Source organism: Ictidomys tridecemlineatus, chromosome 2, assembly GCF_052094955.1.
Source record: "Ictidomys tridecemlineatus isolate mIctTri1 chromosome 2, mIctTri1.hap1, whole genome shotgun sequence".
Classification (NCBI taxonomy): domain Eukaryota; kingdom Metazoa; phylum Chordata; class Mammalia; order Rodentia; family Sciuridae; genus Ictidomys; species Ictidomys tridecemlineatus.
Genome location: NC_135478.1, coordinates 108,273,728 through 108,290,823, shown reverse-complemented (window position 1 = coordinate 108,290,823; position 17,096 = coordinate 108,273,728). Strand labels below are relative to the sequence as shown.

The 17,096-nt window shown below is 38.5% G+C and overlaps 1 protein-coding gene, 1 pseudogene and 1 gene segment (V, D, J or C); all 3 read left to right on the top strand.

The window, feature by feature from the left end:
• Positions 1-17,096, top strand: part of LOC101969513 (immunoglobulin lambda-1 light chain-like) — an 828,312-nt gene that overhangs the window by 338,948 nt on the left and 472,268 nt on the right. The window lies entirely within an intron of this gene.
• Positions 1-17,096, top strand: part of LOC101960900 (immunoglobulin lambda-1 light chain-like) — a 503,755-nt gene that overhangs the window by 19,159 nt on the left and 467,500 nt on the right.
• Positions 9,131-9,728, top strand: LOC101963751 (beta-1,4-galactosyltransferase 6-like; annotated as a pseudogene).

The window sequence follows — 17,096 nt, the reverse complement described above, 5'->3', positions numbered from 1 at the left end:
GCAGTTTCCAACTGCAGGACCTCTCATACCAAGGAGGGAGGTGCCCTGTTTGCACTGCATATCTGTCCAACTGAGAGCTGTTTTGTGTTGGGTAGTTACTCTGTTGAGTTATCACCACTAGGGAGAGGAAGATGGAGTTGGAAACCTGGTACCTGGCCAGTGAAGATCCGTTCTGGGAGCTACCCCCATCAAATATGGTGAGAAAGGTTATCCAAGATGGAGGCAGCCTGCTTCCAACGCTGGGGTGTCTGGTGAGGCAGGGGAGCTGGGCAATGGTGTTGTGGGGGGTAAGTAGCAGCTGAGTGACTTGCGTGGAAGCTGAGCACAGTCTGGAATTCTGCAGAGGTGCTCATCCATGATTCTGCTAAGGTACTCCCGAGCCCTGCATGGGTTAGAACTTTGGGCTTTGAGTTTTCTGGAGTCCTACTCTAATACTGACACTTGGAGCCCTGAACGGGGGTCACAGCACTGGTAATTTCTGCAGAAATCAGCTGTATAGGGGTCCTCTAATATTCCCAGAGAGGCAGTATTTCAACAAGGTGAAATTTGTATTATGGAGTGATATAGAATGCTGCCTCCCTCTGGCCCACCATCTTCTCCTCCCTTCTCTTCATTTTTAAAAAACAGAGCAGCCAACTGTTTGTGTTCAATTGTTTTTCAGGTACGTCCTGAAGCAGATAGTTATTGTTTGATTCCTCATCTTCCTGGGCACAAGAGCCATGGGTCCAATATTTAAGATGATAGAAGTGGTTCATAGCCCCAACACAGATTCACTGTAGAATGACAGTGAACAAAACAATGGAGGAAAATGTGAGGTTTCCATTCCAGAGGGAACACACACACACACACACACACACACACACACACACACACACACACCTCTAGCTCTAGGATCAGCAAGCCCAACCTTCAGTCTTATACTCCCTAAGATTCAAATGACTTTGCAAAAGTCATCCAAAGTGGATGCTAGGGTAGGACCAGGATTGACTGAATGGGGCTCACAGATTTTGGTCTGAGTTATAGCAAAACACAGGAGGATTGGAGCTTGGTCATCACTGCTTCTCTGGCCTGTGCTCTCTGGGAACCATCTAATATACCAGGACCTCCTAGCAGGACCCCCTTAGCAAGTCCCTGACCAACTGAGCCTCCGTTGAGAATCTGAAGTCATCTTGGATGCCTCCTGCTTTCATGCCTCACTTCACCTACCCCAATCTCCTATGTGGATAAAGGTTCTTTATAACCAAATCAGTATCCCTAGCATCCATCCTTATTAGTCATGGTAACTCAACAATTTACTGCAAAATAAAAATTAAGACAATGAATTAACAAGGAGAAATTATTAATATTCATCTTTTCATTCATTTTTTTTTCAGTGTAATGCTTGTAAAGAATCTAAATTTCATCAGAACTGAACCCCAAAGTGAAAATGTGGCAATATTTGAAGAGAAAAATCTAAAATTTCTACATAATTTTCTCATTATACTTCATTCAATAAATAGTTCCTCCCACTATTGCCATTGCGACAATGTGGTTATGCCCTCTGTGGTGTGAGTGTGGGCCAACAGTAGGTACTCAATGGCTACCTTAGAACCATGTACAGCAGACCTACCTCAATACAGGCCACTGACTCCAGAGCCTCATCTTTCCTAGGTGGATGACAGAAGACAAGGAGCCTGTCCAATTGTGCACTCAAGATACAATGCTCTGGGGTATCTCCCCAATGACCTGAATGGCTGGCTCTCCTGCTCCTTTGTGCACAGTTGATCACCAAGTTTCTGCACGTGGGATTAGCCCCACCCACCGAACCCTGGGTCTGACCCAGACCCTGAGCTCAGCCCTGCACATGCTGAACAGGGCAAAACCCTAACAATGAGCCCTACAGTCTCCTAAACCTTCAGCCCCAGGTATCTCCTAAGACTCAGTCGCTCCAGATAGAAGTGTCCATGAGACAATTGTCACTCATCTGCTCAGGAAAGGGGATCAGGCAACAATGAAGCAAGAACAAGAAAAAGCCAGGCCAGTGCTAAAGAGTATGGCAGAATCCCCACTGGTGACTTTTGGAAACTTGTTTTTCAGACATAAATGACATAAAGCAATGACTGAGTCTTACTAATTAAAGATGGATTTAGTGGGATCTCAGGAAGGAGTGCTAGGTCCAAATTTGAATTTGGATTCAAATTCTCTCCATTTGAATCCAAGGGAAAGAGCTCTGTCAGGAGTATGCTTTCTCCATGGGGGGAACAGGCATTCTTGGGTCTGAAGAAGGCCAGAGTCTGGGTTTATGAAAAAGGCACCCGAGACTAATGTAGAAATGTGTGATCATGAACTGAGGTGTAGAATGAAATAATAATATTAATTATATAGATGATAATAATTATGATGATAACCATGTTTTAAGGGTCAAACAGAGCTTTAGTGGAAAAACATCCTGTGCTCCCCCAATCCTACAAATGTTTTTATATTCAAGGAGTACCTGGCAAGAAATATTCAGGAGTCTGGCTCCACAGAGGACCATTCATGTTTCTCTGCTCTTTTTGTTTTTGCAGAAAAGTTGTAGACAGATCTTTCTTGTTTTTCCCTAAAGAAATCAAAGCACCATGGTGGAAATATTACCCTGGACTGACTGACAGGATCTCTACCTGCCTCATCTCCATGTGCACTACAGATACTACCTTCCTCTGTTGTTCTGGTCAGGGACGGGTAGGGGCAGCTGTTCTAGAGTGAGGGTGGACTCCTTATCCACAGCATCACAGGCGATAGAAGCTTTGGGATAACTGTGGGAGATATGCTCAATCTCTTTCAGCAGAAGGAGGTGGCAAAATTGCAGCAAGGTATAGCCAGTAGTGAGGTTGGGTTTGCCCCCAGGGGATTCCTATAGGGAGGACGACAGCCCAGGGGTCAACACGTGTCCATGGAACCATTTTTGGAATGTAAGTCAGGACCATCCATTCTATGCATGGATGGCAGTGAACAAGTTCTGAGGGTCAGACTCAAATAGTATCAGTGTCACAGTGCTGAGGGCATGAGTAGGAGTTGGGATTCATGAGGAAATAACGTGGGAAATGAGTTGGAGGGATCATACCACAATCAGAACAACTGGGACAATAATCACAGGTTAATTCCTGAAAGGTAACTGAGATCAGGGTCTTGGAGACTAATCTGTATCTTCTGACCAGAGAAGCAGCTAGAGGAAGTTGTAACTCCACTTCTTCTTCTCAAACTCTTCTACACCCAGAGCTGGTAAGAAAGTTCTCCAGAACCCCCCAATGAAGAGCTCCAGGAAAGGAGTAAATATTCATAATCTCCAAACACTCGCACCATCTAAAGGTCTGAGAAGCTGGTGGGAGCCCAGTTGTGCTTTGGACATACAACTCTGAGGAATCTCCATCTTGACTGCAACAACCACATGCTCTGAAGATGACCTTGCCATGAATATGCTGTGTGATGTACCAGAAGAAGGCAGATCCTTCCTCTGTGCTGGCCTTCTCTGAGTATGACTCTAGGCCTCAATTATTCCTAAATAGGTCTCTGGTTCAAATTCAGGGAACATGGTCATCTCACCTTCAATCTAGCCAGGCTTCACAGAGGGTAGACCAGAGTAGATTTGGCACTAGCAGAACCAGGCTCTCCTGGTGATTTGGGGGCCAGAGTTAAGAACTGAAAGAGGACCTAAAGGAAAGGAAAGATAGATAGATTCATCTTTCTGTCCTCATAATAGCTATATAATCTGTCATATGGTGGTGAGTTAATTACCAAAGAGCAAACTATAATGAATACCCTGGGATATGCATAGATCCCCTCCTTAAGGTTGACCTTCCATTCACAGCAGCTGTCAACCAAACAGGTAGGAGAGATTCATTCTCCAGAATAGATGTGATAAGTACATCCTACAGGAAAGGTCATGCCTTTGGGCATGTAGGGGTTCTCTGTCCTCTTGCTTATTGATTCTGTTGACTGACCACTGTTTTTCAACATGTTTGAAAATGTCAACAAGAGAACAAGACCTGTCCAAACAGGGCAAAACTATTATCTAATCCTCATAGTGTTCCTCTATCTTTAATTGCATGTGTCCTCAAGAGTAAGAAAACAGCATGCATGTTCTGGATCAGTCACCTGCTGAGGACAATCTAATTATAATGATAAAGATGTATTTTAGCACATGTGATTATGTTCCACTATGAGTGTGTTTCTTCTAGATTCATATCTTCCTTACTCTACAAAATTGCAAGAGTCAGACTTCTCTGTAAAAAAATACCATACATGGTTTATTGGGCATGTGGGTATGACAACTGAATGGGCCAAAATACAATGCTCACTCTCACTCCAAGTGGTAGCCTTAGATCCCACAATGGTAGGACAAAATCTTCCTTCCACATGGCTGCCATTAACTTCATACACCATCCACATATTGGGGGTTCATGGTTCACCTGAACTACTGACAGACTTACAGTAAATTTGAGATTATTCCTCACATTCAATAATTTACAAGAAATCACCCAGAGTGCTCAGGAATCACCATGCTTCCAAAGATGATTGTAAAGGATACACATGGGGTGAGGTCTGGAATGGAAGATGGAGGTCTCAAGACAGAACTCTCATGCCTCTCCCTGTGAGCTTATAGGATATCACCTCCCAGCATACTAGTGTGTTCACCAACACTCAAGGTGTTCCAAAGTGAGTTCTAGGGTCAAAGAATCATCTGCTGGTGAATACCTGAATTTTGGCATTCCCTTTCAGTATCTTCATGTACAAACTATTTCCATTTTGCTGTGCAACTCTTCTGGTACGTAACTTCCTATTAGAATGTTTCTCTGTTATCCTTTAAGATGTTATGGGTGTTTCAGGATTCATGATGATTATACATACTTCAGATTTAAGTCAGCTTTAATTAATTACCACTAAAAAATTTAATAATTTTGTCAGGTGGAAATTCTCTAACATAATCCCATAGCTTTATTGGGAGAACTGACTCAACAAAAGCCAAAGAGAGTTTGAGAACTCAGAGGAAAGAGCAAGATGATCTTGTATAATCTACTAGAGTATTCTTTTTCTTACTGCTATAACAAAACACCTGAGGTTAGGTACTTTATAGAGAATTCTGAAAATTCAAGACATGGCAATCATATCTGCTTTGCTGTGATGGAGTCCCTCCTGGCTGCATAACAACATGCTGAGTGACATCAATAGGGGTGCCCATGCAAGAAGGAGAGATCACATGGTGAGAGTAAGCCAGAAGGACTCAGAGGACTGGTTTGCTATTTTTAAAACACAATACTGTGTCGGAACAAACTAACCAAGTAATGAGTAAACTACATTAATCTTTCAAGGTGTTGCCCCCAGTGGCCTAATCATATTCCATTAAATCCAAATCTTAGATTTCACCACCTCCCTACATTGCCACACATTTTCTAAAATAAGCTATCAGATTATCAGGTGATTCAACTGATTGCAATTTAGAAGTTTATATCAGATGATTTAACTGATTGCAATTTAGAAGTTTAAATTAGAGGAATCTATACTGACAAGGAAAAAAGAAGAGAGTTTTGAAGATGGACGAGACAAGTTAATCTGTGCTCCACACTCCGTGCAGAAGTCAGAAGTCTTCTACTCTCATGCTGGATGAGAAGTAATACTGTATGCCAGGAAACATGTCATAAAGAAGCCAAGAATATTGAGGTAATCATGGGAATTAACCACCATTGGACATGTGCAATTTGTTGCCCAGATGTGTCATGATTTCTTTATTCACCTGTAACTTCCCTTCAGAGTTTTGGGGTTTGAGAGTATTTTATGTAGTCAAAGTTATCTTTGTACCCAGATAAGGAGACCAGAGTATGCAACTCAGCTAACACCCAAAAGAATAACCCCATTGATCTTCATGTCAAACTCTCCAACCTGGGACAAGGTCATGCAGTGAAGTGAGTGACAAGATAAACTGCACATTGGAATTAGCTGGGGCATTTAACATAAACTTCTGAGAATTTCAGAGTGAAGTTCAGATTCAGTGGCTATAAGATTTATTAGTCTACATGAGGTCCCCAAGGCAGAAGCAACAGCAATTCTGAAACCTCCCAACTCACATTCTGCATTCTAACAAAGATTCTCAGGTACTACCCATTCATTGCGTTTTAGGAATCCCCTATGGCAGATGTGATATAATCATTCATATTTTTTTGTGAAAGATCACCAGAAGGCCCTGCTTGTTTTCAGGGCTGAGAGCTGTTGATGCCAGAGGAGCACCACAATATTAGGTGCATATGGAGAGTGAATTTCCCCAGTGATCTTCTTCTGGTTCCCCAGTGGAAAGAAGGAAGTATGTGCACAAGCCTTTTTTGGTGACTACCCCATCCTTGAATTTATCTGTAGAGTAGCCCACAGCTTGGGTTCTAGTTCTCTTCTTTATCAAAAACAGGAAGTTGGTATGATTTCATCATGTTCTAGAGTAACTCTGACAATTACCTGATTTATAAAGATGAGAAACAGCCTTTCTACAACCCTGGTACTGAGTCCAAAGTGACTGCCTACCACTTCAACAGTGGGGGCTACAGTAGGATTGACTTTCAAACACTAGATCAACAGACAGACAGCCTTTCAATAATTGCCAGCTTCCTCTCCTCACCTCCACCCATTTTTATTGGAATTTCTAAATATTTAAGAAGAAACAAAAGACACAAGAGTATATTCATCTTCTGTGCTAGAATCTCCCATCCTGAAGCTGCTTCCATAGTAGCTCAGGTCTTACATAAGGAACAGAGCAGGTAATTTTGAAGAGTGAGATTTCCTTCTCCCTCCCTGACTTCACCTGGCCACATTTTCTTCACCTACACAATTTAATTATAAAAGAGAAAATGTTTTGATTGGTGTTATTTCTCTCATTGACCATACCATTAGTCAATTCCTTAATCCTAACAATACATTTTTTCTTTCATATGAAAATATGAAAGATAGAATTTAATTATTTTCACTTTATATTGGATTAGACATCACATATCAATTTCACAAACTTATCTTAGAAAATTTCACATAATTTCAGAGTTGAATCATTCCTCTGATATATATGATACACTTAAGACATAGTCTATAATCATAAATTACATTATTCAATACAATTGAATTTGTAATTTTATGAAATGGTATAAATTCATATATATTAGATACAAATGTCACATGTGCATCTTTCTATTGAAATAATCTTAAAATAATTTTTAATTTACTTATATTTGTTTATCTATGATGCTGAAACATTTTAAGAATTTATAACCCAGAGTGATCTTTAAATTCCTACTAAATTTCAGGCACATTGCAGATTTCTAGCAGTGAGGTGAGCTGGAGAACAAGGAGCATTTTCTCAAGGTGCTCATGTGATCACACATAAATTGTTCACAGTGAGGTGAATTGTGCTTTCTTCATTTAAATTGCCATGGAGTCATTTTGTTTTAATCTCCTTTGTGCCCTGGAATCTTCACAGCTTAGTTTATAGTTACAATAAGTCCAATATAATCTCATTTTTCCTTTTTTGCAATGTATCGCTTATTAATCTATTTCTTCTTTTTTGCATACTTAATTTTTTTAGACCTCATCATGGTCATCTTCAACCATGACTTTTGTGCCATGACAGAGTCATACAATAAGCAAAAGACTATGTTAAAGTGTACTAAATAGAAAATAGTTTTGTTTTCAAATTTCAAATTAAGTGGGATGTAATCTTAAAATTCGCCCCACCTGAAAATCTCTGATATTAAATGGTAATTTTTTGCATAGATATTTATTCTGAATCTAAAACAAAGTTTGGTTCTCTTCGCCGTCCCCATCTCCGCTCAGTGTGTTCAGATCCTGGGCGGATCTTTGCCTGCTGTCCCAGGGGCAGTGCGGTCGCGTAGCTTCACCCCTGCTCATGGCAGTAAAGTGGTTGCCATTCCAGCCCTTTAGGCCCCACTGGCAGCCACCAGAGCATGAGCATGGTAGCAGCTCTCCAGGCGCTGCCCTGGCCTGCGCTTGGATCCTGGGAAGTCCACAAATCCCAGGAGACCGCGAGGCAGGAGGTGGAGATTTCCCGCTGGCTAGAGCTCAGTTTCTCCACCCCCAGGGACCCCGTGGGCCCTAGCGCTTCACGTCTGTTGCGGCCCTGGCTAGCATGCTAGCCCCTCACAGGTTTGAGAAGCCATGGCCTGGGGAAGGCGTCCCAGCCAACTCAGGCTGTGAGACCCTGAGCTCAAGGCTCAGTCCCAGGCGGATACCTGGCGCCATGGGCAACCCTGGCATGCCTCAGTTAGCTGCCCCTCTCTGCGGGGCTCTGCAGAGCGCAGCCTGTGCTTCTCCCCAACCAGCAGCCCCTCCTTCAGCCTCTGCCTGGTAGAGAGAATGCGGATCTTCGCCTTATCTTGGATGCTCCAGGTCCTCTGTTCTCAGGGACACCCTCCCAGACCCTTCTCTCCTCCCTCCACCCTTCCCCCTAATCTTCCCTTGCCTCACCTCCCTAGCTCCCAGACTCCCATTCATTCATTCCTTGCATTTCCTCCTCTTTTCTTCTTCCCACTCAGGTCCTCTTCCCAGAGCCTCTCCCAGGAAAGCACTGGAGTTCCTGGGGTTCTTAGCACATTCCTGGAAGTTTAGGGCCTGGGTGGTAACCCTGAATCCAGCCTGAGAGCGCAGCCCCAGCTGCTGGTTAGGAAGGATTGCTTCCTCTATTTGATCTTTGTGGCTCTGGGCATGGCCAACACATGCCTCTTTAGGGTACAAGCTAGAGGTATGTTGAAATGTGAAAACAATAAGACAAATGATCAGGATGTACACAAATGAAAACACCCCTTCAATGACACAGATTATCTTTAAGGCAATAATTCAAGTGGCTATCTTGTTCAAACTACATATCTCCCAGAAAATTTGACATATTCACCAGTCCTTCCCTGCCCAGAAAGCCTGCTTTACATGCTAGCATTTCTCAGTGCCAATGTAAGCAAGGTCAGTTTTGATGAAGTTCATCATTTCTTCTCTAATGATTTGGATATTGAGCCAGGAGGTCACTGGAGGCTAAAGGACTGTAAACACAGATGGAAGGTGACAGTTCTCATTCCCCTCCACAACCACCATGAACAGCTTCTGTGTTTTTTTTTTCTTATATTTGTTTTCAATGCTTCAGAAACATTACCTGGAATTTGCCTTTTATGTCATTGAACAGACTGGCACACAATCTTTTAATCATGCTGTGCTCTTCTACATGGGCTTCAAGGAGGCCATGAAAGACAACATCTAGGACTGTGTGATCTTCCATGATGTGCATCATCTACCTGAAAATGAGGGAAACTATTATGGATGTGGAAAAATGCCTTGTCACTTTGTAGCAGAGATGGATAAATACATGTATGTAAAGAGGTTTTTTTTTTTGTGGTGTAAATGAACTGAGAATGGAACAGTTTAGAAAGATCAGTGGTTTTCCTAATGCCTTCTGGGGATTATGAAGAGAAGATGATGACCTTTGGAACAGAGATCATTATGCTGGATATAATGTAACCAGACCAGAGGGAGACCTAGGAAAATACACATCTATTCCTCATCACTATAAATTACTAAGGTATTCTAAAGTGCATACATCGATGGGTTGAACAATTTATTATTCTAAAGCACATATATCAGTGAGTTGAACAATTTATTATATTATATTTGATAGGTTGTATGCAAATATATCTGTGAACCTCCTTCCAGAGTTAGCTCCAATCAATCACTATTAAAAGAAGTAGCTCTCACGGTAGAGTATTACACAGTGCTGGATCATAAACTTGTAGTGCACTTAGTGGATGTCAGAGATTGGATGTCTTAGTGCCCAGACCTCTGAGAAGAGGCAACAGTCCTCAATGTTTACAGTATGGGATTATACATTCTTCCTTCTTACACCTCTCCTCTCTACTTTGAGACACACTGCAAAAACCAGAGCTGTTACTTGAGGTTGGAAGTTGAAAGAGCTTCCCACAAAGAGATAGATTTTAATAATGAAATCTATAATTTAATTCAAGAGAATGCTTTTATTTCCATTTAAACAGACTTTGTATATATAAATTAATGTATTCAAATGTTGAGAAATAAGACCATACAATTTTGCATGCAATTGCTTTAATTGGACTTCTGTATACATATTTGCATGGGAAAAAACACTGTAAATTTATGTCATTAAACAAAGATTTATTATAATAAATTCATATAGTAAACTGTTGTACTAGTTTTTAGCTTTAGATCTCCACCCTCTCATATGGAAGAAGTCATAGCTTTTGTTGGGCTTTAAAGGGAAAGAAGGACTTAAATATCTTTTCTTCCTTCCAGTATTACCAGGTTTTTTCTTGCTTGCAATCTCATCAGATTTTGCTAAATCATAATCATATTATTTAGGCATATTGCATGAGTATTACCAAGAATATCTTACAAGTTGTGATGTGACATGATATAAAGGATCTCTTTATAATAAATGTCTTTCATGTACCTCTGGTGTGTCAGGGATTTTGTGCCTCAAAAAATGTTTTCAAGGTTGTTTATACAATGTATTTTTTAAAATTCATAGTGAATAGAGGTTTTATAATTTGTAATTAAGAAGAAAAAAACCCTACATTAAAAAAATAGTTATCTTTTTTAAAAAATGAGCTATGGAAAACTCAGTAGTACTTACAAATGAATTATACCTTTAGATAAGAAATAAATTATTCTGTTTTTATGAAGATAAATGCTTGGTAGATTAAAACAAATTTTAATTCTCAGACATGTAGAATTTCACTTTTGCAAAGGAATATTTTAATGTCAGCTAGATTCATTGAATCTTTTTTCTTTTAACAAGAAATTAGCTGTTAATTACTAAAATTTTCTTGTTAAAAGTCTAATTTCATAGAGTTATCTTAAAATGTGTTATCAGTTATTTAAATGTGCTAATATTATCACTTCAGAAGACAGGTCCAACTACCTGATACCAAGGATTTATGTTAAAATTGGGCAAAAATTTCCATGGTAAAAACCAAAAAATATTTTTTCTTTGAAGCTTATCAATTATGTATATTCTTTAAAATATCTTATAGTATTTTCTGAAAAAGCTTTTGGGAGGGTACTTGGGTTAAACCCAGGCATTTTTTACCACTGAACTAGATCCCTGGACCTTTCTTTTTTATTTTTTGATTTTGAGATAGTATCTCACTACATTATAGAGGATCTCCCTAAATTGCTGAGGCTGACCTCAAACTTGGGATCCTCCTGTGTCAGCCTCCAGAGTTCCCCAGATTATAGTCATGTGCTCCTGTGTCAGCCTCCAGAGTTCCCCTGATTATAGTCACAGATTTAAAACAAAAAGTTACATACCTATAAAGTGAATCTTCAATAACAATGAAGAATAATAGAATTCTACACATAAAAGAAGTTTGGATCATATTTTCCTTGTGGGTTGTTCACCTAAGACAGAAATATGGGTATTTTTCTTGGGTTGCAATTTTAATTTTCAAGTTTCATTTTCTGTGACAGTTTTGGTAACACAAAGAATCACAAAACAAATCATAAAATAATCAAAACCTTACATTTTGAGAAAACTGATAGCCTAGTATGATACCAAATGGATTTTCCAGTATTTAATTCTTAGAAATGTTTTCAAGATATTTATCTTTTATTTTTTGTGGTACTCAAAATAGAAAAATTCAAATCTTCTGAAAATTAGATATTTGTACTTAATTTATTTATCTGGTTATTTTGCTTCCAAAAACTCAACATGGTTTTTAATTTAATGAAATGAAAGCAGAATAGAAATGATATCAAATGTTTGTCATAAATAACTGAGTAATACTAAAATATTATAGTGGTGGGCAAAATCGACATAATTTCTGAGTCTATTTAGGGCAATATTTTTTTTCTCATTTTAATGTGACCATTCACATCTTTTCATTTTGGTGTACATCTTACAGGTTCTAGAGAAATAAGTGCTAATACTCTCTGCCTTATTTTGTTCCGACATTAATATCGGTTTCAGAGTGGGGTGTAAATATTAAGTAGAGATCTAAAATTATTTTTGGCTATACACAGTGACCTTTATATGTTTTCCATAGAATGAGAGTGCTTTCCCAGGTGTTTTCATTGCATGACAATGAATTTATTTCCTAAAGATTAACAAATACATTGCAAATGCACAAACATACTTCTATATGGGATGTTTGTTAGACTTCTTAATGAACATATATTGATTGTCTGTACCAGCTGCCATGATAGGTATGTCTATTTGAAAGTATTATGTCTTTTCTAACAAATCAAATCAAGCAAATTGAAATCATTCTGAAATTATGAAGACATCATCTCATAACTGATCTTTTATATTTCCTATAGATGTGGACATGGAGATATTAAGAAGTCTCATGGCATTAGAGGTAAAATTATACAATGCCTTTGAATACAGGAGGAATCATGATTAATGGGCCAGTCAATAGAAAAGAAAAGGGCAAAGTACCCAGTGATAATATTATATCTAATTCACAGTGAGGATAGTGGTTTCATTCTTTTCCAAAACTAGGGCATAACAAGAATTTTTTAAAGTTTAAATTTAAATTTGGTTGTACTTTTGAAAATATGTTCACTAAGAAAACCTAATCCACAACATGACATAAGTGCAAAAATTGTGTATTAGAAAATTGTACTTCTTTCCCAGCTAAAATATTGATATCCATGTAAAGCCAAAATGGAAAAAAAATCCAATGCAGTATTCTCCTTTTGGAAGCTTTCTACAAGTGAAAGCAGATTGGGTGACATATTATTTGCCCTTTGCTTGTCTCTGTTATATTCCTTTATGTACTTTTCTAATAAAAAGTACTTTAGATTTATTGGCTTGGATTTGCAAGTTTGTCAACCAAGAGAACAAAAATGACCATGGGATTTATCAGAAAGAGAAAGTATACTTAAATTTATTTTATTTATTAATATATGAAAGACTTATTCATAAATGCACTGATACATAAATGCTACTAATTTCTTGTATGCTCTTTTTTGCTTCTCATGGAAATGTTTGTACATTTTACCATTGTCTTTTATGAAATATAATGTTCTAAATAAAAATAAAATAAAATAAACCAACTTTAAAAATTTTCTCTTTACAAATATCTGGAGATACAGAAATAGTGGGAAATGGGTAGTGTTGGTGTTTCAACCAAGAATGGAATCTCTTCTGATTCTCAAAATGGAAGTTATGTCTACTTTTCACCCCAGGCTTTTATGACCAGTGAAAATATTAGGGGGATGTAGAACATTTTTACTACTTTAAATTGTTTTCATAAACACAGAATATTAATGTGTGGGTCTAGGATTCAGTTGTTGAAGTAAAAATATATGATTAAATATAATTAAACAACACACTTGGGCATGTTAAATACACACTTAGAGAACAACAGCTGACTATAATGTGGCATATCTCACAATGTAAATTATATAATGACCACTATCACCATGATAATATGGGATGCACATCCATTTCAACTGTCATTTGGTGTGATAGGTTGAAATTGGAGAAAAGTGATGAGAAAAATTGGAGAAAAGTCTTAGTGATGGGAAACCTAAATTGCTGTGGTGAAGGTATACTGACATTGACACTTTCAAGGCTGTTTCTGCAGAAGGATTACTTAACTTTTACTGAAAATATTTTCCTCTTCATTTTTTCATCTTCCACATTCAATCTTTTCTGCTGAGATTTAAGGATTTGATTTATCACTCAATTTATATGTTTCATTGTCCTATTCAACTGGTTTTCTTAAAGATTTCCTTAACTTTAGGAAAATGGACATTTACTAATGACAATATCATATGCTCCCTTTGCCTGAATAGATAAAAAAAGGCAAAAGACACCCATTTTGCTTTTATGAAATTAAAAAAGGAAGACTATGGATACTATGTGTGGAAACAAATGTAACATGAAAGGGCAATTAGAGGCCAATCTCTTCTGAATGGATATGTGAACCTCTAAAAGTAATGTTAGAGAAATCTAAATGAAGATATTTGTAGAAAGGTAAAAGCCCTGAGATTTAGGGTCCTGTTTCCAAGGGGTTGATGACTAAATGATCCCTGGCAAAAAGGACAGTGCCATGAGGTAAATGTAGTGGACCTCTGATAATGGAAGAAATGAAGGCCTATGTGGACTTCAGGGAAGGTCCACCAAGGATCCTCAGTTTCACAGGCTGTATTTATGTGCACTCCCTTTTAATGCAGATAAGTCTCTGACTCCTGTCCCTGCAGGATCTAAGAAGGGATGAGGAAGGTCAGGGCTGATCAAGAATATGCTTGCAGAGCTGGTGCATCTCCAGCAGGTGTTCAGAAAGACCTTTGCCCTTCAGTGGCAGTTGATTTAGAATGTCCTGAGTTCTGAAACAGTTTACCAGCCACACACAGCTCTGATCATTTGGGTGGTCAACTGTTCAACATGAAGGCTCATTTTCAGTTTCCAGTGAAAAGATCCTGAGGGAGGATGTTTACAAGTGTGCACTATACCCTTGACCGTCAGAGAGGCTTCGTTTGGATAAAAATCATCCTATGTTTGGTCAGTAATTGAAACAAAGGGGCAGGATATTGGGTTTTACTCTGAGCCCTTCTCTTGGCTCAGTCAGTCCTTCTGGGACATCAGTCTTACCAAGAAGGCCTTAGGGGAGGAGGATTTGAGAAAGAATAAAAAGAGTTCTAAGTTCATGGTTCTAATGTATCAACTAGAGGACTTAAGTGATCACAGATCTTTTGTTCCAGGTAAACAGCTACATTACTGTCCCATATCCACCATGCATCACTTTTGTGATTCTGGAAAAATCATATAAAATCTCCAAGTTTCAAATGCCTAAAACTCAAAATTATGAGTTACAGACTTTTTCCCACCCATCCCTTCAGGCTGCTATTGAATCACATGAAATAATTTTCCCTGAGCTTTACACATATTGTAAAGGTCGGGCGAGCGTTGGAGGAAGAGACCACCAAGAGACTGTCTCATGCAACAGCAAAGGGTTTATTGGGGGTCCAGCATGCTGGGGCTCAGAGCTCACTTGAATAGAGCAGAGAGCCCCAAGAACAACTTAAGCAGAGCTTATATACTTTTCTTGGAGAGGGCAGGGACTTCACATACAGCATAGCCAATCATTGTCGGTTTCTGGGAGGGGTTGTTTTCATAGAGCAACCAGATGATCAGGGGAGATTTCAACATACATTTAGTGGGCATTTCTGGGAGTTGTTTTCAACTTCTACACGAGTTTCAGGTTCCAGGAAAACAGAACTTAATTCTTACATTCTTAACCTTTTCAATATCCAACTGTAAAGAATGTAGAATAGACTTTCTTCATCCACTGTCATGGAGGATGACATCTCTTTCACATCTCTCTGTTCAAACACTGTCAAAGTTCGACCTTATTCTTCCACACATTTAATAATAGGTCATTTTAGCACACATAAAAAGTACCAGTCTTCTTAAGGCTGCCTGTATGTTATCATTGTCACTCTTACACCATTACATGGATCAGATGAACACTTCTGCATCTCCAAACAAGCAATTGAGGCACAGAGTGGTTTATTTAACTCCTAACAGTTTTGCGTTAGGATTTTAACATAATCCACATGGCCACAGCCTCTGTTCTTGGTCACTGTTCTCTCTGTCTTTCTAGGATTTCACCTTAGTAAAAGGTGTTGTACAAATAGTCTGTTGGGTTTTAGACCTACCCTCTTTGCAATGTCATCCTTAAAGTCCAAAATGACTCACGTGCTTTGCCACCCCAATGGTGAAAAATGAGTTCAAAAGTGTGAATTCTAATAACATTCGAATCCCTCTCTTCAAACTATTGAAACATAGATTGTGATATTTTTAACTCTGCTCAGAGACTGAAAAAAAATACACCAGAACTTTTTCTAATATTTAATTGTAACAGTGTCTCTCCTACTCTAGTAACTAATATTCTACTCTTAACTTCTATATGAGACTAATTTTTCAGCTTCCACCAAAGAATGCAGCAATTGTGCTTCTGTGCTTGATGTATTTTAGTTAACATAATGTCCTCCAGGATCATCCTTGCTACTGAAAATAACAGAATTCTTCTCATAGGAAAAACAATACAAATATTTAAGTTGCTGGGCATGCTATTATTGTATAATGTATACTTGAATTCAAAGCTCAATTGTATCCCCAGATATTTACAAGTAACTTAAAACTGTTTGAACTATTAGTTGAATTATTTTTGATGACCCTATGTTCTTTTGCTAGTAAGTTGTCAACATCTCACTCTATTTTATCAAATTTCCCAGGCTGTTTCCTCCTACATAAGTTAAGGTTAAGACATCCTGAAGACTTCCACAGGCCTTGGGCCAGAGAAGTTCACCTGTGGCCACAAAATAGTGTGTACCCTAAAGAAAAGTCAGACAAAGGTACTGTGGCAATTCAGCCATGTTTCATTCTTCAATAATGATTCTAGTTTATTCAGAGTTCCAATACTTCTTTTGTTTAGTGTGTACAAATTTATGTACTTTGAGTCATTCAGCAGTGCTACAGCTCCAGATTTAGTTACCACTTAATTTTTTGCACTTGATCCATTCAACTATTGATGGACATCTGGGTTGATCTCACAAATTATATATTGTGAATTGGCCTGCTACAACATTGAAGTGACTATATCCTGATAGTGTGCTGATTTTGGTTCTTTTGAATAAGCAGAGAGGAGTGGAATAGCTGGGTCATATTGGTTTTACTCCTATTTTTTTAAGGAATCTCCACGTTGTTTTCCAGAGTTGTTGTAATAATTTGCAGTTCCACAAACAATGTGTCACTGTACCTTAAATCTCACATCCTTGCCAGTATTTCTATGGATATCCAGTTTTTCCAACATCATCTGTTTAAATCACTTTCTTCTCTCTGACATATATATTTGGTGCCCTTGTCAGGTGTCAGGTGGCTATAAGTATGCATGTTGTCTGTGGTATATATTCTGTTACATTGACTTCATATGTATTTTGAGGACAATATCATGGTATTTTCTACTCATCTCTGTAGTCTTAATTTGAGATCAGGTATTGCTATTTGCCTTACATTTTTTTTTACTCAGAATTGCTTTGGCAATTCTCTTTTTACTCAGAAT